Below are 25,874 nucleotides of genomic sequence, written 5' to 3'. Positions count from 1 at the left end.
ATTTTAGCATGGTCTAAATTAAAATAACATTCAATTTTGTTACAATCTCAATACGGTACCAAATTTCAGAGATGTAGTCAAAAGGGGGACAACGGGGTCATAACCCCCTTGTAGAGTTTAAAAATAGAAAATTTTATCGATGAATTTTTAATTAAGTAAAGTTTATGTGTTTTCCTTCATCAGTGTTTATATAAGTTTAAAAAGATAGTAGAAATAATTTCCTAAACCGTGATAAAGGTATAATGATAATAAAGAAATAATAATAATGGTTTGAGGACAACTTCAAATGAAGGGAAAATGTTCTAATTCTCATCTCAGCTATTAGGAATTAAAAAAATACTATGTATACTTTTTTTGTTTATTTTTGCTCTAATTTTTTTTAAACAATGAAACGCTTATCAATTAAAATAGTGACAGATGGAAACAAGTTTGTTACATGTCTTTGATATATATCTACAGACTTTTGAGCCGACCAGCGGATTTTTAGAACGGTGAACTAAACTGAAAATGAAAGAAATATGCATTTAAAAAGTTGGTCATATAATTAGAATACGGTAGAGAAAAATCGTTTTTCATAGCTACTACAATAATTGCAATGTCGAAGTAAACTATCGATTAAAAAGTTTTAAAAATAATCATATTTTGCGATGATGATTTCAATTTTTTTTTTATTTATTTATTTACTTATTTTTTTTTTCTGCCTTTTCTTACCATTAATTAACCATTGGCTATGCCTAAATAGGTATGGTGAAGTAGCCATGTATACACTGTTGGAATTTTAATTCTAAAATTACGGTAAGATAACCAACAGCAGTGTGTCCTATCAATTAAACGAAAACTCTATGGTTTACAACTAGTACGATTAAAAAATCATTAATATAAAACTGTAGGAATTTGTAACCCTTTTTCAACTGGTATAGTTTCAGAACCGAAAAAAATGATATTCAACTAGACATTGGAGTTAGGCTTTTCGTTAAACAATATATATTGGAACAAGGTTGTAGTTGAGTGTACTTTCGTCAAATGAGCCGTAGAATGGGGCTTAATTAAAATATCTGGCGGTGCCACCTATCATGAGAGATGGGAAATACAGGAATTTTTTGTATTAAGCAGCTCACGGTGCTAACATCTATTCGTGAATGAGGTTTTCGTCTTCCAGCTATCCAGGGTCATCAATTGGAGTGTGCATACCACTGTAAATTCTTCGTGAGTTGAAGGAATGGAAGAATTGTTGTCGTCTTAACGCTGGGAATCGAACCCCTGTTCAGCTAGTCATAAGATCGACAGATTTCATAAGGTGGTACTAGCTTGCGCGAGTGAAATTCTAGTTTTTTAACAGTATTAGGTGACAACTGTCAATAAACTATTTTTCTCACAGTTAAATAATTGAATGCTATATTTTTTATGAATATTTTACTACTTTGGTTGAATATGGCAAAACCCAATTAAATAAATCGATATGATATTTAACCCTTTTTTCGAGTAATTTCTAACAGTGTATGTATTTCTAACAGTGTAATTCCTAACATATTAAAATTTTATATTTTATGAATTCAAAATAGTAAAAAATACACATTAGAAATAAAGTCAAGAAAATGTGGCTTTAATGTTTATTACCATAGATTAAATAAAACAAAATATTTTTTTTAATAGATAATTAATTTCAATAGCAAATATTTTTTTTTATTTGTATTAAACAAATTTGCTTATGCTTAACAGAATTTCTGCTAACTCTTCGAGTTTCAGTAATCCCAAGCTCAGCGTGCATATGGATTGCATTTGTTCATTTGAGAAAATAGCAATTTAAAAAAACAAAATACGCAAAATGCAAATTTCCTAATTATAATAAAATTAAAAATCACAAATATTAAATTAAAATAAAATTTATGTAAAAAAAAGGAATGTTAAACTTGCGTTAGTTCTCTTTTTACTTTTTAAGAGTTTTTATTGTAAACATAAACCCAAGAGAAAAAGTGTCTTTGTTTCTACGAGGAATTCAATGAGCAAAACGGGAGGAAATTAATGTCCCTGTCATTTTTATCTACCATAAAACGCGAGTCCCCATATTTCATCACGTAATAAGTTCTGCCTCTTATGTCTACCTACCCATTATGGTAAAATTAAAGAATAAATGAATGGACAACCCCTATTCCATGGGCGAACCACCCCTTCCATGCTACAGCTAAGGTTTCACGAAATGACATTTACCAATACAGCGAGACCATTTACATAAATACTATCATACGTTTTAAGATAAACATGCAATATAGCATGTGTATTTTTATGTAATGTATGTAGTATATGAACAACACTTAATAACGTTGTTATACGCTACACCGTATGTCGTATAACAACGACATTTTCTTGTGTTTGCCAATAAATCGTTATGATTTCTCTATGATTATTAACATATCAAAGCTGTGGTTTTTCCTCTTAAAAATTAAACTGTTTCAGTGACCCAGAAAATATATCAATACGTTTGTTGTATGTTTGACATATTTTATTATTGATAAAATGCATCAGTAAATTTCTAAGGTTGTGTTTATTTGTTCTTACAGGTATAGAGTTCCACTGCAAATGAAAGAAGTTTGTTGCAAAATAGATAAGTAAAATCCATCTTGTAAAACTGTGTGAAAAGGTAAAAACCATTAAACACGCTTTTTATTTCTTTTTTTATCTTTGATGTTAATGTATTTAGAATTGCAAACTGATATTGATCATAAAAACTACATTCTTTTTAAATGATTGTCGCGATGTCATTTTCCGACAATATATGTATATGTTATTAACATTAAATGCGTTTAAAAGCTTCCTGACTGTTATTTATTGTTTTGTAGTTTTCCAATTTGCTTCTGCTATAAAAACTATGAATTTATGTATGTATATGTATACATTTCGTTATTTTAATTTCAACTTCAAAAAATGAATAATAAATTAATAACAGCTGTTCTTCAAAATATAAATAAACATTTAAGGAAATCAATTTTTTTTATATTTATAAAATATGTTTAAAGCAGATCAAATTCTGCAAAATTATGCAATGATAGAACTTTTGAATGTTGCTGAACCGTAATATCAGTAACTTGAATCATGATAACGATGCTAATTTGCTGCTAACTTAATAAAGTGGTAGTTCGTTCCGTTCAAATTAAAGCATTGTAACATTAATCAAGTTTAGGAAGTACGATAATATTTACGATATTACGCATTATACTAAGGTATAAGAAAACTTAAAAGTTATTGTATAGTTCAGCATATACCAGCAGAACATTTTGTACTTTACAAATGCACTTTAGTTCATCTATACCGCGATCACAGTTAATAAATTATTACGGCTAAATTAAATTCGTATGTAACATGGTTAAAAGTATATATGTTTTAGGTCAACATTAAAACAATTTTTCTTGAAGTCTTTTTAAACCATCCATATTAACTCCATATTAAACCGTTTTAAACCATCCAAAAATTCGAACCATCCGTATTATCGACCTTATTAAGTCCTTATCCTTGATTATACGATGCTATTTTTCAACTTGATCAATCAATCCTTAAGCTTGATTCAATCCTTCAATCCTTAAGCTAGATTACACGATACTATTTTCCAACGATGTTTACTTTAAAACTATATATGTATAGTGCCGGAAAGAAAAAAAAAAGACCATCTCGAATAACTTTTGATCTGATGATCGGATCTTCACGTTCCAGGACTCAATCTTAAAAATTCAAAGGGGTGACCTCAATAATGTTAATTAACTAGTGCAGACGATAATATAAGTTACGAAATCAGACACAAAAACGCATTTTCTCTGAATAAGCATACCGTTTTTTAGACTAATTCGGAATTATGACGCCCACAATATACCCGGAATCTGGGAATTATGGTCCCAATAGTTTGGTCAGGAGAGCGGTCCAAAGTTTGAACCCCCTTAATGTTAATTTTACTTTATTCGCATTTTGTTATATCTCACAAGATTTTTAAGCGAATTGAAAATTTTTTGCTCAGAATAATCAAATTCGCTTAACCAATACTATTTTCACTCAAAAAAGTAACTTTTAGTAAGCATTTATTATTTTTACTATTTTATTTAATAATAGTCAAAAAACATTTTGAATTGCAAGGTATTCAAATTTTTACATCATTTTTCGGAATTACAATTTCAAATGGTTCAAAGTTCGAGGGAGGAAATCGGTTGAATCGTTCTTGAGAAATACAATTTTAAAACAACGTTTTTTAAGAGTTCAATTTCTCAGAAACTATTTTACCCTTTTCACTCAAATTTGGCATTTTGCCATTTAAAATTGCATTTCTTAAAATGATATAAAGAATTTTGTATACCTTACAATAAGAATAAATTTTTCCGATTTCCATGAAATAAAATAATAACAAATAATATATATTTACTAAAAGTTATATTTTACATGGAATTATCTTTGGATGAATGAATATTATAATTGGGTGCAAAAATTTTTCAATTCGTTTAAAAAGTTGTCAAGATATGGTGAAATAAGCAAAAAGTAAAATTAACAATGAGTATTTCAAACTTTAAACCGCTCCTTAGACACAACTATTGGGGCCATATATCCCTTATTGCGACTATCTCCTAAATTTCGTGGGTCAGAAATCTGAATCCGTTGAAAAAAGGTATGTTTAATCACAGAAAGTACATATTCGTGTCTTATTTCGTGGCTGACTAATTAATTAGCATATTCGAGGTCACCCTATTGATCCATTGAGTCCTACAACGTGAAGATCCGATTATTAGAACAAAAGTTATTCAGGGTGGTCCACTTTTCATTTTGCGCATTGTACATTGTTAAAATTTCCCGGAAAAAATGGTGAAGTAACAAATTATTTCATTGTTATTTTACCATAATTTACTGAAACAGTCAACTAATTATCAAAAAAATGGTATTCTAACTGTTAACTGTGCGAAAAAATTTTTATTGACTGTAATCACTTAATACGGTTAAACAATTAGAATTTTATCTGTACCCACTAGGCCCTCCCTATGAAGCTACTTAGTTCCTAGCAGCTGAGTACAACTATACCCGAGAGGACTAATCTATCAATCTCATGGCCTGTTGACGGGGATTCGAATCCCAGTGTTGACGCAATAATATTTCCACCATTCCTTGAACACATGAAGAGTTTTCAGTGATCAGCACTCTTCAATCTGTGACCCTGAACAATAGAATACTAAACTCTCATTCTCGCATAGATGCACCTCAAAGCTGCTTAGTAGGAAAGTCTAGTATTTTCCATTTCTCTCGATAGTTCCACCCCCCCCCCTCCGTTGAATTAAGTTAACCGAAATTCATGGTTCAATCGAGACAACAAAACTTAACCGTAACCAAACTCCAATGTCAATTATCCATCGAAAAGCCAAGCATAACCTAATTCCAATACCCTATTAAATTTCATTTTTACAGTTTAGAAACCTTACTAGTCGTAAACAGTCTCAAAACCATTGAAGGTAAAAAATGCTTCTAATCGTAAACTTTGCTGTTGATTGGACGGACTGCTGCCTTTTATTAAAAAAGATATTTTCAACTGTATTTTCAAATATATATATATATATATATATATATATATATATATATATATATATATATATATATATATATATATATATATATATATATATATATATATATATATATATATATATATATATATATATATATATATATATATATTATATATATATATTATATATATATATTATATATATATATATATATATATTATATATATATATATATATATATATATATATATATATATATATATATATATAATTTAAATAGGTTAGCTGAAATCTATACAAATTAAAAATTTAATTACTGTATACTGTAGTGAAAAGTTACAAACTGACAAATCATAAAATATTTACAATATCTCTTTGAAAGTTTTTCTTATTGTAAAAGTAGCTAAAATGTTTGTATAATTACAGAAACAATCTTTCTTTTACATATATAATGTTTATTTTTTAAACTTCGTTAAAAAAACTATGAAAAATAACTCCTCTTCTTAAACATTCAACTGCTTATATATATAAAAAAAACTACAATGAATTATTGTCATCATATTTCTAAACAGTTGAATTCTTTCCAAAGAAACAATTCCATCAACAAAAACATTCCCGCACCGGAATTTCCCCGTTACAAAACATCCAAAGGAGTGAAAAATTATTTAAATAAGCATTTCAACTCATTCTATTTTGAATACAGTGTTTAGAGCTAGAAAAATGTCCTTTTTCGCGATTTTAATGATACCCTATGCTGCAATTATAGTGGCAAATGCTTTTGTTATACCTATACTATCAAGCAAGTGCTTTTCGAATACAAGTACAGTGAATAAAACGTAGGCTTTAATACTGTTAACGGGTTTTGAGAAAGATCCAAAGCGTTAGATTTTAATTACTCCTTTGGGGAGATTTTTCATGTGGAAAAAAGAAAAACTGAGTTACAAGCGTATTGCAAGAAAATGTGACTCATAAATCACTTTTCTCTTCTTAAAAATTCAAATGAAAGACACTTTTCATTTAGAACTTAAAGGAACAATTTTTAGCCAGTCACGAAAAAGAATCATTAAAGTGATTTAACGATTTATAAATCAACGAATTTAATTTGATTAAAAACATCAATATATCTACATTTACATAATGTCAGTACTTTGAAACACAATAAGGTTCAAATTTTCCGTAACCTTAATTTAGAATTAAACTTTGTTTTCGTTTAAAGGGAACCATATTATCATGCAAGAGTCACGATAATATGGCTTAAACTAGTGCTGTGCTAAGATTGCAGCCGATTTGAACGATATTATCGTTGAACTTGCTTTGAACCTTATGACAGTGTATATCTTTCATACAAAAATGTATTTATATTTGCACATGAATCGTATTCGTTAGTTGCCAGCAAAAGATAATTTTTTACTGTTTGCTACATTTTCAGATAAAAATAATTGTATGTTTGCCTAATATCACATTCTGTTGCATGAGCATTATGAACATGTCAAAACGTTAAAATTGATCCAAATAATAGAAAACAAATAATAGAAAACAAATGGAGTAGAAGCTTCTTCTGTGTAATACTAATTTTTAAATAACTACACTGTAAAAAAGTATTTGGCGAAATTGAGCAAAAATGTGACAAAATAGCACCGAAACAAATAACAGTTAAAGAACAGAAGAAATAACAGAAGAATTTCAAGAATCCCTATGTATTCAAAATTGAAACGCAGCATGTGCTGCTTTTTGAGCAAAATGCAAGGTTTCAAACATGGTGAGGAGAAAGAAATGCATAAGAGGCAAGTTTCGAACCAATCGGCAAGTTTCGAACCAATAACCCCGGATTCGTAGCAAAATGCTCTGACCACTTGAAATGTACGCTCTAATACAGGAAGAATATGGAAGCTTTATATAGTGGTCATCACAATGACCCGTTACATACATTCCATTCACTTAAAAGGTTTTTAGATATAGCAAAGTAATTTTTTTTTAAATGAATTTTTTTTTTTTGTTTAATGGCGGGCACTTGGGTCTATTTCCCATTGACCTCAGAAATACCAGAATTGCTACTCTCTTATCATTACCCAGTGAGCACCTATGGCTAAGCCACGGCGGTGGAGTAGCGTCGCCCACGTCATGCAACCACAAACCCGAAAATAAAATTAAAATTACTTATTTCCTGACGAAGCTATTGAGAACATATTTTCCAAATAGCAAGCTTTTGTATCATTGAAATTGTAAATTAGTACTATATAAAGCCGATTTATAAACCTTTTTAAATCTCCCTTGACTGGGGCGTACAACTAGGGTGGTTAGAGCGTCCTACTATGAATCCGGATGTTCTTGGTTTTAATTCCGCCGACCGCTGACGACTATCTCTTTCCATTTCACCTTAGAGACTTATAATTTTGCTCAAAAATGAGTATATGCTGTTTCAATTTGAAATTAAATGAAATTATTAAATTCGACTATTATTTTTTTCGGGGCTATTTTGATACATTTCTATTCCATTTTGAGAGACCCTTTTTCACACTGTGCATTGTCAAAAAATTTGAAACACGTTTAACCAATAAAAAAATTTGCTTAAATTTGCTGAATGATTTTATTATAGCTCATGAATATGAGTAATTTTGTAATTTAATTTCGCTTCTTTTGAATTTGATTTCATGAAAGTTGGATTCAACGTGAGCAGAAAAAAGGTTCAGTTCAAGACCTTATTTAAGTTGCAGGAAGTTTATGCGATGATATCTTTCAAAATACCAATATTATAGTTCAAAATTGATCCGATTTTTCTAGGCGTGTAGTTTATATTTTGAAATTAATTATTTTATAAGCAATTTAAAATTTGTTAAAATGTCATCCATCCAGTAAGAAAAACTTCGCTTAACCCTGCCCCGCCCCCGTAAGGGGGCATTCAGGGAATACTAGAGATCCGAAGTGGGCGCTCGAAACTGCATCAGTGAAAGAATGGACTTTAAAAGAAGTCTTGGCAACGATTAAAGGCAACACCAGCGAGCAATGGTAGTCCCGTGATTTGGGCAGGCCAAACCCGGGTAGGAGTAATGCACGGAAAAATGATTAAAACGTTAAATGTATCGATCCATACTTATATTACTTAGATAATACTTGTACAGATGATATTTAGAAATGGTTTGTAGTCTGGTTGCCTCGCACGCAGAGCAGCATCAGCAGTCCACTACCCCCACCTCCAGAAAGGAAGATCGCAAAAATTTATTTGAAAAATAAACAGATCCAGTCATTACAAACTATCTAGTCATCAAAAGACTGAAGAAAACATAGATTATGAATATTCACAGATGAAAAGGTGAGTTCTACACATTTTAAGGGGAAGCAAACAGATGATCAGTACTTTTGTGGCCATTTACAGGTGTGAAGAGAGTCTATACATAGCCAGAGAAACAGAGATAAAGTAGTTCAGTTCATGCAGGAACATTGGCTTCGAAATGGCTCTTAAGGATTTGTTCTATGCCTTTATTGATTTTTGATGTCCTCCAGTGCTATTTAATCATAGTATATGCTATGTTTTTTGGAAAGAAGTTCTTTCTTATGGCTTCGAAGTTCGGGCAGGTGATCAGAATATGCTGTAGGTTCTCGAATGTTCTACAGATTATGCACTGTGCTGTTTTGCCGTGAAATTTTGATTGATATGTTCCCTGGGTTCCGTGGTTGGTGAGGAATTGGTTGATATAAAAGTCTGAATGTATTTTTCTGTGGTTGACTGTTGGTATTAATTCGTGTGTATGTCTGTCTTGATTCATCTAATCCTCCCATATGTTTTTCTAGGTTGTTAAGTTCTGTTGTAGTAATGTAAGTCTGACTGATCTTTTAGATGGAAAATCTTGAATATCTATTGATGGTATTTTGCATGCTTGTTTAGCCAGGCTGTCAGCTTTCTCGTTGCCCTCGTGGATCTTAATCCAGTGAAATTTGATATTTGGTCTGTAATTTTCTTTAATCATAATTATCAGGCAATCCTTATCCTCTGCCCTAGTTATAGCTTGCAGTCCAGATAATGAGTCGGAAAAAAATGTTTATGTTTATGTTGAGGTTATTATCTTTTATCCAGTAGATTGACTGGAGTATAGCCCATAGTTCTGCCTTGAAGACTGAAGAAAAGATGATAAGTCTGTATATGTAGTTCTCTACAGGGCGACACTCTGCGTAGATTGTGAAAGAACAGTCGATCCTGTATTCATTTTCGTGTACCAGTCGGGAACCGTCTGTATATTTCTATTTCCTTCCCTGTCGGTAAATCGAAACTGTATGGTATGGTTATAAAAGCTGCAAGATGTTTGAGTGGTATATCTGGATTATTGATCATATTTTAGTCGTGTAGGTAGGTATTTGCCATTTCCGCTTCTGTTTGTAAGATGAGTTCAAGCGGGATTGTCCTGGCTAGTACCTGCAGGGCCGCTGTTGAGGTCGTCCTGTAGGCTTTGGTGATGTTCAGTAGTTGAATTCGCTCAATTTTCTTTATTCTATTGACTGTTCTTATTTGACTATTGAACCAGATTTCAGATCCATAGGTTATGATTTTTAATGTGCTAGTCCAATAAGAAAAAAGCTTATTAGTTTGTTTAATTTAATAATAATTATTTATAAATTTTTTATAACTAAAATGATTCTAAATTATATTAGATGTTTCGTACACTCCTAAGCTCATATTTGTACAAATCTTATCAAAATAAACTACATATCACCTCTGGTTGCCTCCTTGAACCTTCCGTTTAAATCTTTTGTTAATAAACTCAGCTCTTATCAGAGCATTTCTTAATAGGTGATCTTTTGATTTTGCCCAAGCCTTTTACCATTGCCTTTTAAAATTTTATCCTTTATTTGTAGTGAACACATTCTTCCTAACTGGCATAGCTCTACCTACTGAACCTTTTAGAAAAAAAAATTTTTTTTCAAAAGCTATTGGTGCTTCGTTCTGCTTCATTTAAATCTTCAAAATATCTGTTTAAGTGAAGTTGCTCTTATGAGAAAAATACGAGTAATTTTTCAAATTATTTTCTTTTCGTCAAACGGAGTTATTTGAATTGTGTTTTAAATGCATCCCGAATGATTAAACTATTCTTTGTTTCGCTAATAAAATTTCAAAATCAATATCAATGAAATTAAAGAACCTCAATTTTAAAAATAGATTTTAGAGAAGCAAAAATATAGACTAAAATATGTTTTAGATAAACACTGTCAAGTCATAATTGATCTCTCAGAGGTTTACTATATTATTAATATATTACTAAATTATTACTATATTTACAATATTAGGGAATACTAATTATAAAATTTTATCAATAACTTAATACGGAGTGGAATCATTAACTTCGTATTAACATATTTGAATTTAAAACAAGGTTGGTGAAGTTTCGGACACAATAATACAATCGGAAAAAGAAAATTCCAAAACTTTTTCGCAAAAGTTTTTTTATTTCATACAAATATATTGACTGATATATTAACTACTGCTTTATTAAAATGAACTCAATTGAAGACTTCAAAAATCTCACATAATCAAATCTCAATTGAATGGATTTAATTGAAGTAAAATATACATAGAGGAAAAGAGTCAAGAATCAGTTATTTTATTGATCCAAAGAATGAATTAATATTTTTTGAAAAAATACTTATTAAACCGAATATTATGCAATAGGTTTTGGAAACATCAATACCCTTTTTGCGCAATTTCATACAGAAGCTTAAAGGTGCTTTGCACAAAGCCAGTTTAAGACGTCCAAAACCTCATCCCCAACTGAAAGCCTAAATAGTTCGACCTTTTCTTTTAGAAACAATATGCTTCATTAAAATGAACTAAAAATACAAACTTCAGATATCTTATATAATCGTATTTTGTGGATAAGAGCAAGGAATCAGTTCCTCTTTTGAAACAAAATAAGAAGGTGCAATTTTTTAAAAAAAAGTACTTATTGATCATAATAATAGGTGTTGAACACTTTATTACCCTTTTGAAAAACATCGGTCAGTATTTGGTATAAATCCCACGTGTTCTGTCCAAAAACCACAACCCTACTTTAAAGCTTAAGCAATAATTTGTCTTCCTTTTATTAAGAAACTATATGCTTTACTACAAATGCATGTTGCAAATGTTTCACATAATCTGTTCTCAATTCAATGGATTTAATCAAAACTAAATATACGTAATAGTTAGATGGAAATCAGTTCTTCCATTGAACCAAAGTAAGAATAAGTACTTCTTTCAAAAAATAGCAAAGATATTCGTATTTTTAGAGAATGCATTGAATATGAAGAACTCTATCTGGCCTTTTTTTTTCTTCTTTCTTTCTTTCTTTTTTTCAAGTATTCTGCCACTGTTTCCTCAACTTTAGTCCTGCTATATAATTTTGTTCCGGCTCCATTACAGTGACGTCACACGGTTTAAAGTACATCCACCATCTATCATTCACCAAACCACCGCCTACTTTTCCTTTAAAATGAGCCTTTTATTTCAAATTTGTAAGCAGGAAGACTTTTTTTCGGGAAAAAAATAAGCAAGGATGGCAACGAGACAACCGGTAACTTTTCACCCGTTCGTTTTTTTTTTCTCTTTTTTTTTCCTAACAAGTGAAGGTGTACAAACTTTCAGACTTCCTACTGCCTTTTGATCGATGAGTTCTTCCTTTAAATGACAATGATGTTGGCTCATTTCGGGAAGCAGCCATTAAATATTCTTGTATTTAAGCAACCTCACTTTCTTAAAACTGCCATTTTAACAAAGGAAAGTTTTGCTAGATGTAAAGCTTAAATTAATATCACACTGTTTGATTTTATTTTTCATTTTTATTTGCTCTTTTTTCAGTCTCGAAAAAAAAGATTATTTCACATTTTCTGTAGTGATTTGGTCAAAAATTGCACGAAATTTTTGTCCTCCAAAATCTTAATTCTTTCATAAGCAAATTAATTTAATTTTCATTTGGAACGATTTGTTCTATAAATAAGCAAAAATAAATAAATAAATAAATAAAAACTTATCTTAGAAAGCATAGCATAACTTAGAAGCATAGCTTTTCTTAGCATAGCTTAGAAAAATAATAATAGTAATAAAATGTTTACCATCTGTTTCAATAATTAATCTCTCAGTGTCAATTTTTCAAGAAAGATATACTGGTTAACAAACGATTTCGAAAAAAACCAGATCAAAAATATTAATGCAAAAAATATCCCCAAGCATAGCAATTATTGGAGTACGTGTACCGTCTTTAATTTGAATCATTTATTAAATAAAAGCTTAAAATTTTTTATAATGTTAAGAATTTAACTTTTTATATAATTTTTTATGCATTCTAAAAACTCATAATGAATCCTATAGTTACTTACTTCGATTAAAATATATGATTGAGACTATTTGTTAATAAATATCAGTTTTAAAGTATTAAAAGTATATTTATTGTATTAAAGTATATTTAAAGTATTAAAAGTAGAAAATTTTTACGATTCACTAAATATGAAAAGACAGAAAAATATTAAATCTTGGTCCTCTATTTTTTTATACTAGATAAAAGAAAGGTCATTGAAACGCCCCTCAAATCCCTTGTTGAAAATGGTAAGAAAATAATTTTAAAAAAATTGTTTAAAATGCTCTATTTCCGTGCATGTTTACAAATAAATAAACGCTTCATTTTTCGATATTTGAAGAGGTTGTTTCACTTAATTAATTTATTACTTGATTTATTTTTGATAAATTTCTTCTAAGGAGCATTCTATTCTAAAAAGTATTGATTTACTTTTGCATCTTCTGCTTACTTCTTATTTAGTAAGCTTTTAATAAGATAAAAATGAACTCATTTCTGCATAGTTATGTGACTCTCAGACGAGAAATGGTTTGTTCTTTATTTTAATTTTTACTTCTGAAAAAGTAAGTAAACAAGATAAACAAGCAAACCAGATCATTATTCTGAGTATTCTTTACCATGGCACCAATTTTCAATCTTGCTTCGCAATCATATAGCTGTTAATAATCTATCAACTTAAATGTTCAAAAATAGATAGATAAAATTTCGAGGCCGGAGGCAGAAATATTAATGTAAGATTTCCCAGTAATGTATGACTGCCCCAGTTGTAGGCACAGACAATTTGAGTTTTAAAAAAAATATGTGCGTATAATAGTTATTTTTAATATTTTTAAAACTTGTATGAAGAGGAAATGATAATAACGAATGTAAGTTATCTATGCATGATATCTACGTTCTTCAATAGCGCTGGTTTCTTAGTTCAATATATTGCCCATAGATGTTTTAAGCAAGTACTGAAAAAAATTTAAGAGTTATTCGCAAAACTCAAATTTTAAATGATTTTCAACGCGTAGACGTCACTGACTCCTTTATAGACGACTTAGATTTTTTTTTTCAAAAAAAATCATGCTATAAATGTATTAAACAACGTTGAAAATGTCTTAAATAAAGCTCATGTATTTGAAAATTTTTGAAGAAATCTGTACTAAAATGAATGATTTTTCCTCTGTTGAAACATGTTCATCGATAAGTAACTGTGCCATTAAATTCGTTGAACTGTTGTTTTACTATAAGAAACTGATTATATTCATGAAATCATTTTTATTATAAAAGCTGAAATCAAAATCATACTATTTTAAGGAGGAACTACACGGTAAAATTTTCGAAAAATGAAAAAAAAATTATATATTTCGATTGTTTATCCTTTTGAGACAATACAATTATGCAATTATACGGAACAATTATTATACAAAAATACTGAATTGATTTTCGTAAAAAAAGTCACAGCATAATATGGCTAGCGTGTATGAGCTCACTGCGACATGTAAGATCAAGTGAACTTGTGTCCTCGGTTGATTAATGAATTTGCTCACTCCAATCAAAACATTTTAGTAAAATACAATCACTTTCACCATTTTATAGAATTAATTTATTTAAATTATGTAAGGAAAAGAATTAATGTTACTTTCAATATAAGTAGTTAAAATTGCAAATTTTTAAGCTGTAATAATTTTTAATGAAGGTTGCAAAGAGTTATTGAGAGTTTTGAAACAATTAGAAATAAATATTGGTCCTGTAGCCAAAGAATATGCTCAAAATGAAGATGACAGCTGAAATTTTGCTGCTATCTAAAAACAAATGAGGCATCACATGAGGGTAGATCAACGAACAAAAGCGTTAGACAAGAACTTAAGATTACAGAAAATGATGGAGAAGAAGCAATTTATGAACATGGTATTGATACATTATAGTTAGATACAAAACTTTATTTATCTGTAAGTATCATAAAACTTTAAACCCACTTAACTCGAAACTATGATTCTCTTTCTTACTATATCTCTAAACTAGTACAATTTACATCAGATTTTGACACAAAATTCACAATAAATATAGTTTTCGTTGAAGGTAGGGAGTTTTTTTAAATAGGTTAACTGGTTTTGAGTAATCCAAGAAAATGCAGCTTGCTTAGCGCTAATTTTTGATATTTTTCCAAAACACCGCTAATTTGCAAAAAAGAAAAAAAAAAAAAAAAAAAAATCCTACGTACAACGAAAAACACATTCATGCATTTATTAAAAAAAAAAGCAGAACAGTAGCGCGATAAAATGAAAATTAAAATAAGTACAATAAGATTGAAAAAAATGCACTGAATTAAATTTATCAAAATCGTTTCAAAATTCATTAAAAAATCCTTCAATTTTACAGGCTTTAACGGTGTGCATATCAGTAGGGAAAAAACGAGCGCTACACCCCACTTTTAGAGCAGAAGAAATCTATTACTATAGTGCTATGGGATAAGCGTTCCATCTCACTTCGGATCGATGCCCTCTTGTCTATAGGATGAGCGCTGACCCCCACTTCCTCAGTATAGATGGGAGTTCAACCTCACTGATAAGCTCTTAGTAGGGATAACGTATCGTATCATGGCTCTTTACGAAGTATGGTTTGGACTAAACAAACGCTTCTTAAAAATGTTGTGTATTTATTTCTTCATAACTAAGGGTATAATTGAAAAATTTTACTCTAACTGATTTTTAATCTGAAACAAGTTTCAAATAAATTTCAGCAAATAATTATGAAAAATTTGCAAAGTGTCCTCCATTATGTTAATCATGCTCTTAACGTCAATCCCTACTCATGTCACTCCCAGGAGCGGGTTGTTTAGATACATGCTGACCTACTGAAGAAGTCTATGTAATTATTTATTAATACTTACGTAACTTAATTAATAGTTAGCAAGTACTTATTTTAAAATTTATTTTTGTCGTATTTCAAATTTACCTTTTAAGCCAATAATATTGGCACTTTGTATACGAAAGTCAGATCATCAGAGCATAAGTTATTAAGGGTGACATTTGGGACACTAAGGGGGGAGGGCTCACTGTAGCCTTATCTTTTAAATAACAAAAATATATTTCCTCCTCTATACCATGAAAAAAAAATTTTTGCACTGGCACAATTAACAGTTTTTCTTCAGCTTATATTTCCAAAATCTTTGGTTAAATCAATGTAATTAGTGCTACATATCAATTTAATTTTTTTCTCGTAATTATGAAGTTAAAGTAGTACTTATTAGGCTCGGGCACCTTTCCTGCTTCAATTTTAATAATTATAAAATAAATTCTAATAATAATTTTTGAAAAATTATTAATACTTATGTAGCTTAGTTAAAAGTTAATATTTACACCGAAGAGCCATTACATTATGACCACCCTCCATCTATAACAATGGGCTCGCCCAGGTTTTCATGGTTTCTCGGCCAGGAACAATGTTTTCATGGGGCACATTAGGACCCATAATCCTCATAGAACAATCCCTGACGTCTGTAAGCTACTTGAACATAGTTGCAGACCAGGTTCACGCATTCATGGCAACAGTTTTTCCTGCTGGAGATGGTGTTTACCAACAGGATAATGCACCATGTCATAAGGGTCGAATCGTCATGGATAGGTTCGAGGAGCATTCCAGTGACTTTAAAGTCGTGTCTTGGCCCCCAAATTCACCTGACCTTGATCCAATAGAGCATTTGTGGTCCTACTTTCAAAGCCAAATTCGTGTTGCCAAGCTCCCCCCTCGCAATGTGAGGGAATTGCAGGACCAGTTGGTGAGCGCTTGGTATCAGATACCTCAGACTACCTATCAGCACCTTGTGGAAGCAATGCCACGGTGGGTGCTAGCAGTTTTGAGGGCTAATGGTGGTCCTACATGTTATTAGCATAGTGGTCATAATGTAATGGCTCTTCGGTGTATATTTTAGAATATTTGAAGTTAATCTTTTGAACCAATAAGATGGTACTTTGTACATGAAAATCCAATCACTAAAACATAAATTGTTCTGGATCTTTTTTGGGGGGAGAGGGGGGAAGTCTCATTGTACTCTTTTTTGATAAATAACGAAAAGATATTTCATCCAATAAACCATGAAAGAAATTTCATTTCGCTGGCATAACTAATAGTTTTCCTTCTACTCTTATTTCCAATATCTTTGATTCCGTCAATGTAATTAGCATTTATTACACAAGTATTCCATTAGTTACAAATAAATATTTTTTTCTCGTAAATATGAAGAAAAAGTTGTGCTCCTAAGACGTAAGCACCTTTCATGTTTTAAATGATTCCTGGACAATCTCTAGCAAAAGAGAATATTATTTGTCACAGATCATTAAGCGGACGAGTATTTAGAGATGGAAAAAAAAGATGGCAAAAAAAGACAATTCGAAGAAAAAAATATGTTGTTGACTGTATTTACCGACAGTGGCCAGACATCATCAAATACGCATAAAAATGATAATAAAACACTATATGGCTTGGGACAGAATAGTTTAGGGAAAAAAAGGTCAGTTGAAATGGTTAGAAAAAAAGATGGTAGGGATTTCAGCGCGATATTCAGGAACAAATTGGCAAGGGGAGGTTGTACCGCGTTCCCCTCCATTAAACATCACTCCATCCTTGAAGCAACTTGCTAAACACCCTGCTATGGTCATTAAGTTAGAACTCAAATCTTTTCGAAGTTTCTTCTAAAGAAGTTTGAAAGAAACTTAAAGCTGTCCTATTTCAGAATTTCGGAACAATTTGCTGCCGTGATTAAATGTTGCCATGTTACGGTTTTGATTATTGATCACTCCGAATAATTATTGCGGTAATGGCAGTGACTCCCAAAAAGATTCCCCATTATTTGCTTTGCTAAGAAATTCAGAAATATACATTTAAAAACCTTAATGCATTTTAATTGTATTTTATAAAATTATTCAAAGTTATATTTTATTTCTAAATTATATAAAAAATTCAATTATAGTAATACTTTTCATAACCGGAACTTAATGCATCTGACTTTATCTTCATTATGCTATAGGTAGGTTGTGATTATGAAATCAAGGAATAAATATAAATAGCGATAAATGATAATGATTAATGATGTGATATTATGATTAAAATGGCCAGTGCAGAAATGGAAATTGAAATGTCAGCCTGCATACACTTACTGTTATTGAATTTACTGGCACAAGCTCCAAGTAAGACATGCTAGGCAGAACCATACAATTTCATATCTAGCAGAAATTAAATTACTGCAAAATTACGCTGGTAACAGTGTAAAATGAAACGTGATGGTTCAGTATTTATGGAACTAAACTGTCATTATTAAGAACTGAGGTGCGATCCCCAGTGGCGGCTTTAACCCCACCTAGCTTCAGATCAATGGATATCGCCTGCCTGGGAAGTAAGGGTGGAATGTATGCAATGCTGACCACATTGCCACAATCATGCCATTAGACTCGAAAATGTGGAGCCTTAGCATCCATGACTTCACTGGCCCATCACGGGCTGTTGCAGGTTTTTTTACTTTATTTAACTGCGTAAAACAGTCATGAACTAATTATAAAAGTAGAAAAATTAAATTACAAGTCATAAATACTTCTCAAGGTAAGCAGAACTAAAGGTGCTATAAACTAAATTTGCCGTAAAAAAGAGGAAAGCAAAACACCACTAGGGAATATTGATATCAAGAGTCCCACGTTTACCTAAAAGAAGCAAATTATTTTGAAATATTATACATTCACTGCATGGATAAGAGTCTATAGGAGTTAAACTAATCGACCTAGAAACTCTCAGATTCAATCACGATATTCACTGTTTTGTTGTGCACAATATTCCTAAAAAGTCATTGATGTGCTACTTTTTTCTTAAATGGATTTTTTCTAGAAAATTTCAAATCACCTGTTCTTACCCTACTAGTAAGGTAATATCGGGCACACGTGTTAACTTTATGGGAATTTTAGAAATAAACGATATTCAGTCAAATAAACGAATTTCAGTGGCAGATATTTCTATTTTATATATATACAACAGTCTAATAAATGTCATTTATATGTGATGCAGTCAAGGCAGTACCCAAGAAGGGGAGAGAAAGGAATAATTGTCCAGGAGCCCGACGAAAATTACAGAGAATTTCTTTTGCTTTGTGCCTTGAAGATGGTACTCGGGATGAATTTTGCCTTGGAACCTTTGAAATCTTTGTTCAGCCTAGGATGTCGTAGTCTTCTTACTCCGCTTCACTGCAGCTATCATGAACTTAGCATCACATGCATCAAGAAGGTGCCCGATCTTTGGCTGGTTAAGCATATTATTATAAAACCAGTATTAATATATATTGTTTGAGGAAAATATTTTTTAATGTTCGTGCAGAAAAAGTATGCATAGCATCAAATCTGAGTATTTCCATGAAAATATACACCGATAGTCTAAAATAATATCCACTCATCTGCGGAATTTGCTAGTGGGGAGTACATATCAAAATTTACAACTGACAACTAACTCTATAGTTCAGAGAATAATGAAATAATAGCACCTGCAATATTTATTTAAATTGAAACTAAACGTATATTTTATGCCTATATACACTGGTTATCATAAATTAAGGAAAATTCACAAAAATCGCGATAACTCAAGAAATTACACATGGAATTTTATGAAACTTACCCACAATATACAACACATAGTAAGGTATTAAACAACATAAAAAGAAATTATCAGACATTAATAGTAGTATAGAAATTAGCACATGTATAAAATAAACAAATTGGAAGTATCGGTTTGCAATAGAAAAAGTACCTTTAATATGGAATATGATTGCCTCTAGAAGCAATACAGCACAAACAGCGATGTGTGATGCTTTCAATTATGCGGTCTATCAGTTCAATAGGAAGTGAGAGCCATTGCTCTTGTAAAGCAGTTGCAAGCGTGGCAAGGGTCTGAGGGGGCGGATTGATGGCAGATACACGCCTCCCTAGAGCATCCCAAACGTGCTCGATAGGATTCAAGTCCGGGGATCGAGCTGGCCACTCCATGCGAGTAATTGTTTCCTGTTGAAGATAATCATCAACAATGCGAGCTCTGTGTGGTCTTGCATTATCGTCCTGTAACAGGAAGCAATCACCAATTGCCCCGGCATATGGGCGCACATAAGCATCAAGGATGTTGTCTCGATAAACCTGAGCATTCACGGTTCCCCTTGGAAAGACATGGAGGTATGTGCGCCCTCCTAAGGATATGCCTCCCCAAACACAGACACTGCCTCTTCCGTATGCATCTCTTTCACGGATGTTTGATGGATGATAACGGGTCCCAGGTTCTCTCCATATCAAATAACGTCTACTGTCACTTTCTAGACTAAACCTGGACTCATCCGTAAAGAGAACAGGCCTCCATTGATCTGACGTCCAGTGGACATGTTGTCGGGCCCACTGCAAACGGTCTCTCCTATGGCGTGATGTGAGCGGCACGCAAATGGCTGGTCGTCTCGCATACAGACCACCTTCGTGGAGCCTTCTGCGCACAGTTGACGTTGACACCAACCTTCCGGTGGCTGCAGCAAGAGAGGATCTAAGATGTGTCGGAGTAGCGGTTCTATTCCTGCGTGCACTTAATGTCAAATATCGGTCATCGGCACTGGTCGTAACAGTTGGCCGTCCTTGACTGAACCTCCTAGATGCCGAATCTGTGGTTTGAAATTGCCTCCAAAGTCTATGAACCACAGATGGACTCACATTTAGCCATCTGGCCACTTCTGATTGACTCTGCCCTGCCTCTAGTCTCCCGATGGCTCTCCATCGTAGTTCTTCAGGCAAATGATGCCTAGAGGTCATTATTACGAATTGGCTATCTCAGATTTTCAATGTCGCAATCACAGTAAAATTTGTGTGCTTTCTCTCAAACTTGGACTTTTATGCTCCAGGCAGATGACGTAAGCCGAGTGCAGCGCCACTAATTTGCATATTGCAATTTTACTCAGCTACTCTTAGTGGACAACATATGCAAATTTTGCACGGTTTGGCTTACTTTTGAAAGAGTTATCGCTATTTTTGTGATTTTTCCTTAATTTATGATAACCAGTGTAGTTTATATACTTTCCCGGGCAGCAAAAAATGGATTTTTTTCCCCCTCTTAAATAAAATGAAAGAAAATACGCATAGCTTCAACATTCCAATAAACTGTTCTATAGTTTTTTTTTTTCTTTTTTAAAGGAATATGATATTGTAGCATGGTGTAATTAATTAAATATTTATGCTTATTGCACTAATGTGTCCTTTAACTGATTACTTTATGCATTTTAATTCGTTATTATAAAGCTGGTGTCTATTTTGTTCATATTTTGACTTTAAACTTGTTTTAGAAAAGGGATAATCGAATCGTAGAGCGAAAATTTCTGCTGTAGGGTGGAGTTTCATGTATACAAAGCGCTTAAAATTGTAAAGACAACAAAAAATATGACACAATGATAATAATATTTTGTCGTTGTAGAATATTTTGCTAAGTAGAATCAGGGTACAATATATAAATGTACCATATTCACTAAAACAATTTCGTGTTTTAAGTTTTATACTTGAAATTTAATTGCGACAAAAACGGGAAAGAAATGTAACGCTGATGTCATGCTGCTATAAAATAGCTGTTTTATGCTTATTGCACTAATCATATTTGTATTTTAACTGATTACTTATTGCATTTAAATTATTTATTACTATTGTAACAAACATATTTAAAGCCAATTTTTGGACTAATTCCAGCTGGTGTCATTTTTTCCATCTTTTGACTCCAAACTTATTTTACCAAAGGGATAATCGAATCGCAGCACGGAAATCTCTGCTACAGGGAGGAGTTTCATATAAATTCCATAAGTTTAGGTCCGAAAATACATAAATGATTAAAGAAAAGTTTCATAGAAATGTAAGGAACCGCTCCCACAATGGCATAGTTGCATTAGACACTTTCTTGATACGGATGGGATGGCAGGGAGGGTCGACATGGTAAATGGGGGGGGGACGAAAATTCATTGGCGTGTGTATTATCCTAAGCAATGTCGAAACAAATTCGTTATGACAAGGCCTTATGCTGTTCTGACACGCTATTGACACATTAGTGCAGCGCCACCATTCGGACAATGCGCTTCCAATGATACGGCATTCGGTTGTACTTTTTTGTGCTGTCCTTTGTTATTTCATGTTTTCTGTAAGTTCGTGAGGTCTGTTATCTTCTGTAGAAAACTATTACACGTGTTACTGCAGGGTTTTTCTATCTTCCCATTTATTGTTTTTTTTCTGCCGATACATAACTCTGTTTTAATACTTACGCTAGGGTTGTACTTAAATTCCATTTGCATATCATAGAGAACAATCTTTGTTTGGTTTCAATAATTGTTATTTCTTTAATTGATGCAGTATTATGAAATCAATATAAACTGCCGACTGAAAGTAAATATAAATGTGGTACTGCAAGTCGAAACTTGTTATTAATAAGCGGCTTATATTTTATATTCCATGAGAGATAATATGACACGTTTTCAAATGCTTCAGTAATATTTATTGCATACTTTGAAAAATAGTGATTTCAAAGCAAAATTTTATTTAGAAGAGTTATACTTGGTTAGAAGGAAGTAAACTAAACAATTAATATGATGTTTTTTCGTTTATTATTTAATTATTTTGTTTACTTTATATACATATATATATATATATATATATATGTATATATATATATATATATATATATATATATATATATATATATATATATATATATATATATATATATATATATATATATATATATATATATATATATATATATATATATATATATATATATATATATATATATATATATATATATATATATTTTTTTTTTTTTTTTTTTTTTTTTTATTCTTCAGTTATGTTCGACAATTTTTCTGAAGATCAAAAATTCTTTATAGTTGTCAAGTAAATTCCTTCTGTCTGGATACTAGATATGAAAAGGGTAATATCCTTTTAATGCAGTAGACTCATACAAAAAAAAATTACCAGGAATATCAATACGGTACCACTGCAAAAAACTACCAGATTTTTTTTCACCATATAGAACTGTTAAATCAGTCAAAATTTACTGATTTAACAATTTTATTTTGAAATTCTAACTCAATGCAGCCTTTTTTTTTCTTCCAGTTCATTAATTAATGATACTTACAATAGTTTTGAATTAAAGTAATTACTGAGAAAATAATACTCTGACTAGGAGCAAAACGTATATAATTGAAAATAATAATGCATAAAAAAAACTTAATACTGAACAGCTGAAAAAGATTTCATTTTTGTAAAATCTGAAAAAGTACTGTGTTTCTCCACAACTGTGGTTCATTATCAAAATTATATGTTTTTAAGTAACAGCTTATTCAAATTCGATATCTATAGTAATATTATAATTATTGAAAAAATAATGAGTTTCTTATAACGCTGTTTAAAACTTTGTATCAGCATATTTTTAAACATAAAAAGAAAATTAATTAATTACGAAATAAACAAACAAAAACATAACTTAAGAAGAGACAACTTTTATATATTGATGTCTTTCGCATTTTGACGGAATGTTATTTGTTATCTTTAAATGCTGTATGTTTCACAAAATACTGCTGAGTAAAATAAATAGCAGACACGAGTAATTTACTAAAGCAAAATTAAAAACTTATTTAACTCTTACAAATTTTCGAATTTGGTATCATTCGTGAGAAAAGAGGTTTCTTAATATTCTGCGCAAGACATAAAGAAAAATAACTGATACTTCATAAAACTTCATAAAATACTGTGGAGTAAAATAAATTGCAGACATGAGAAATTTACTTTTTGAAATTAAATAAAGAAGAATAAAAACTTATTTAGCTCTCACAAATTCTCGTACTTGATATCATTCTAATATTTTGCGTAAAACATTATGAAAAATAACAGATAACTCAAATTTTCATTTTCGTCATTAGTCATCCTTATTTTATTATAAATAATAAAAACTTACTTCCCGGGTTATAGCTCACTCGGTTCAAGTGAGCTTTTTTAGTGGTTTCTTCCGATCTGCTAAACTAATGTTATTTCATACACTTATACACTGTAAAAAAACTCTGGATGAAATTACAATAAAAAGTACAAGCACTCAGGGTGCCTGTTCATTCAACCGCAGAATTCATTTTTGCCTTAGCGTGATATGAAACAAAAAAAAACTAATATATATCGTAATTTTCGCAGTAATAATTGCCGTAAAATTTTTGAATCACTCCAATTAAATAAATATTAAAGCGAAAGTTACCGTCTAATTTTTTACGATAAGAATGGATTTTGCGGATAATACACACTGTTAGAAATCTCTCGGGAAAAAATGGTTAGATAATAACTCAACATATTCAAACAAAATTGTCAAATAACCATAAATAAGATGGTATTCAAACTGTTATCAGTGATGAAAACCATTTATTAATTGCTTTCATCAAATACGGTTAAACAACCGGAATTTTATTTACATGATTTTGAAACCAAGCTAGTTATAAATGGTCAAAAACCTATATAGTTTTTGCATTCATAACTTTTTAACCACATTATATGTAAACGGTTTCAAAACTGTAAAGGTAAATATCGTTCTTTACCGTAAACTTTACAGTTAATCGGATGAACTGACTGCTGCCAGTTATTTAAAGATGATTTCAGAATGAAAATTTTAACAGTGCACCCAATGCGCGGAAACTTTATACTCTAATTTGATTCGAAATTTTTTACAGTGTGGGTAATGAACTTAATAGTAATGAACTGGACAATGACAGCAAAAAAAATGGGTAATGAACTTAAATTTCTTTTTTGGAATTATTTCAATAAATTTTACGAAATTTTAAGTTTATATGATAAGTTTAAAAGTATATAATTATGGCCCTTGTGTGAAAAATTTAGTAACATACATAAAATTAGTACATATCACGAAAGAGTGTTTTACATCGCAGAACAGCCGACCTAATTTTGTGTTTACTACTACAAATGTTCAACTCCGTTGCCTTGTAATTTTGAACCCAATGCGGAAGACAAGGGAACTCCGGGATCAAGTATTGAGAAAAGTTTTGCTTTCTTGGGGGACTTTGTGATGGAACTAACCCGCATTTGCGTCACATGCAGAGGAAAACCATAAAAAAACCACGGTTAGCCTGAAGGTAAGGGGAATCTAACCCACGAACCGTTGGCCACTGAGGATATTTTTACGTCAGCATTGTGGTCGGTGTGGGATTCGTATCGACCAGCCATTGCTGGGATTCGAACCCGGTTCAGCTCTTTCGAATTTGAATGCTCTATCCCCAGAGCCACCACGGCTCATCAAAGAGTGTTTGAAATTAGTCACTTACCTTTACACATAGAATTCTATAGGTATGTGTTGTCACTGTAATCAATAATGCAAGTAGTTCTAGAAAAAAGGCACAGGAGAGAGCGAATGCAACTTTCCTAAAAATGAAGGTAATCAAAAAGATAAGCGTTTAAAAAATTCGCTATAGGGCTACACTTCTTCGTTTTGTGGTGAATATATTGAATTTATTTAGTCTCCATAAAATTTTTGTTACAATGAGAAATTAACTGTAAGGAAACTTCCTTGTAAGGAGATTCTACTGTCTTTAGTTCATTCATAAGCAAATTATGAATTGGCGCAAACATTACTTCAACTTCCGACAATAAATGAAAAATAATTTTCAAAGAATTCAGATAAAGTGAAACATTGGGTTTAGATCGAACCTATTGCTTTGTATAGTAGTATAGCAACATCCGACTATGCAAACTTTTTTCAACCAACCTTTTTTTTTTCCTTTTGAAATCGCAATAAATATGAGTCTCAGATATATATGAAGACTTTTTAAACGTCAATTAAATAAACACTATCATGACATTAAAAGTTCCGAAACGTGTTCTTTGCTTATTAAGCTTCTTTTTTTTTTTTTTTTTATAAATGTGATTCGTTTAAAATAATTTTTCAAAGAATTTGGATATAGTGAACCATTGTTTATAATGGACTTATTGCTGTGTCAGCAGACGTTTCACGAAAG

The 25,874-nt window shown here is 31.2% G+C and overlaps 1 long non-coding RNA gene across 1 annotated transcript in view; it reads left to right on the top strand.

Annotated features, from left to right (window-relative positions):
- Positions 1–25,874, top strand: part of LOC122269372 (uncharacterized) — a 67,682-nt gene that overhangs the window by 7,157 nt on the left and 34,651 nt on the right. The window contains exon 2 of the long non-coding RNA XR_006225150.3: positions 2,559–2,638. This is a non-coding gene — a long non-coding RNA (uncharacterized LOC122269372). The remainder of the gene's footprint in view (positions 1–2,558; positions 2,639–25,874) is intronic.

The sequence above is a fragment of the Parasteatoda tepidariorum genome, chromosome 11 (assembly GCF_982258835.1).
Source record: "Parasteatoda tepidariorum strain Cologne lab strain chromosome 11, Ptep-v5.0, whole genome shotgun sequence".
Taxonomy (NCBI): Eukaryota; Metazoa; Arthropoda; class Arachnida; order Araneae; family Theridiidae; genus Parasteatoda; species Parasteatoda tepidariorum.
The sequence above is the reverse complement of the archived record's forward strand: the minus strand, read 5'-3'. Positions and strand labels throughout refer to the sequence as shown.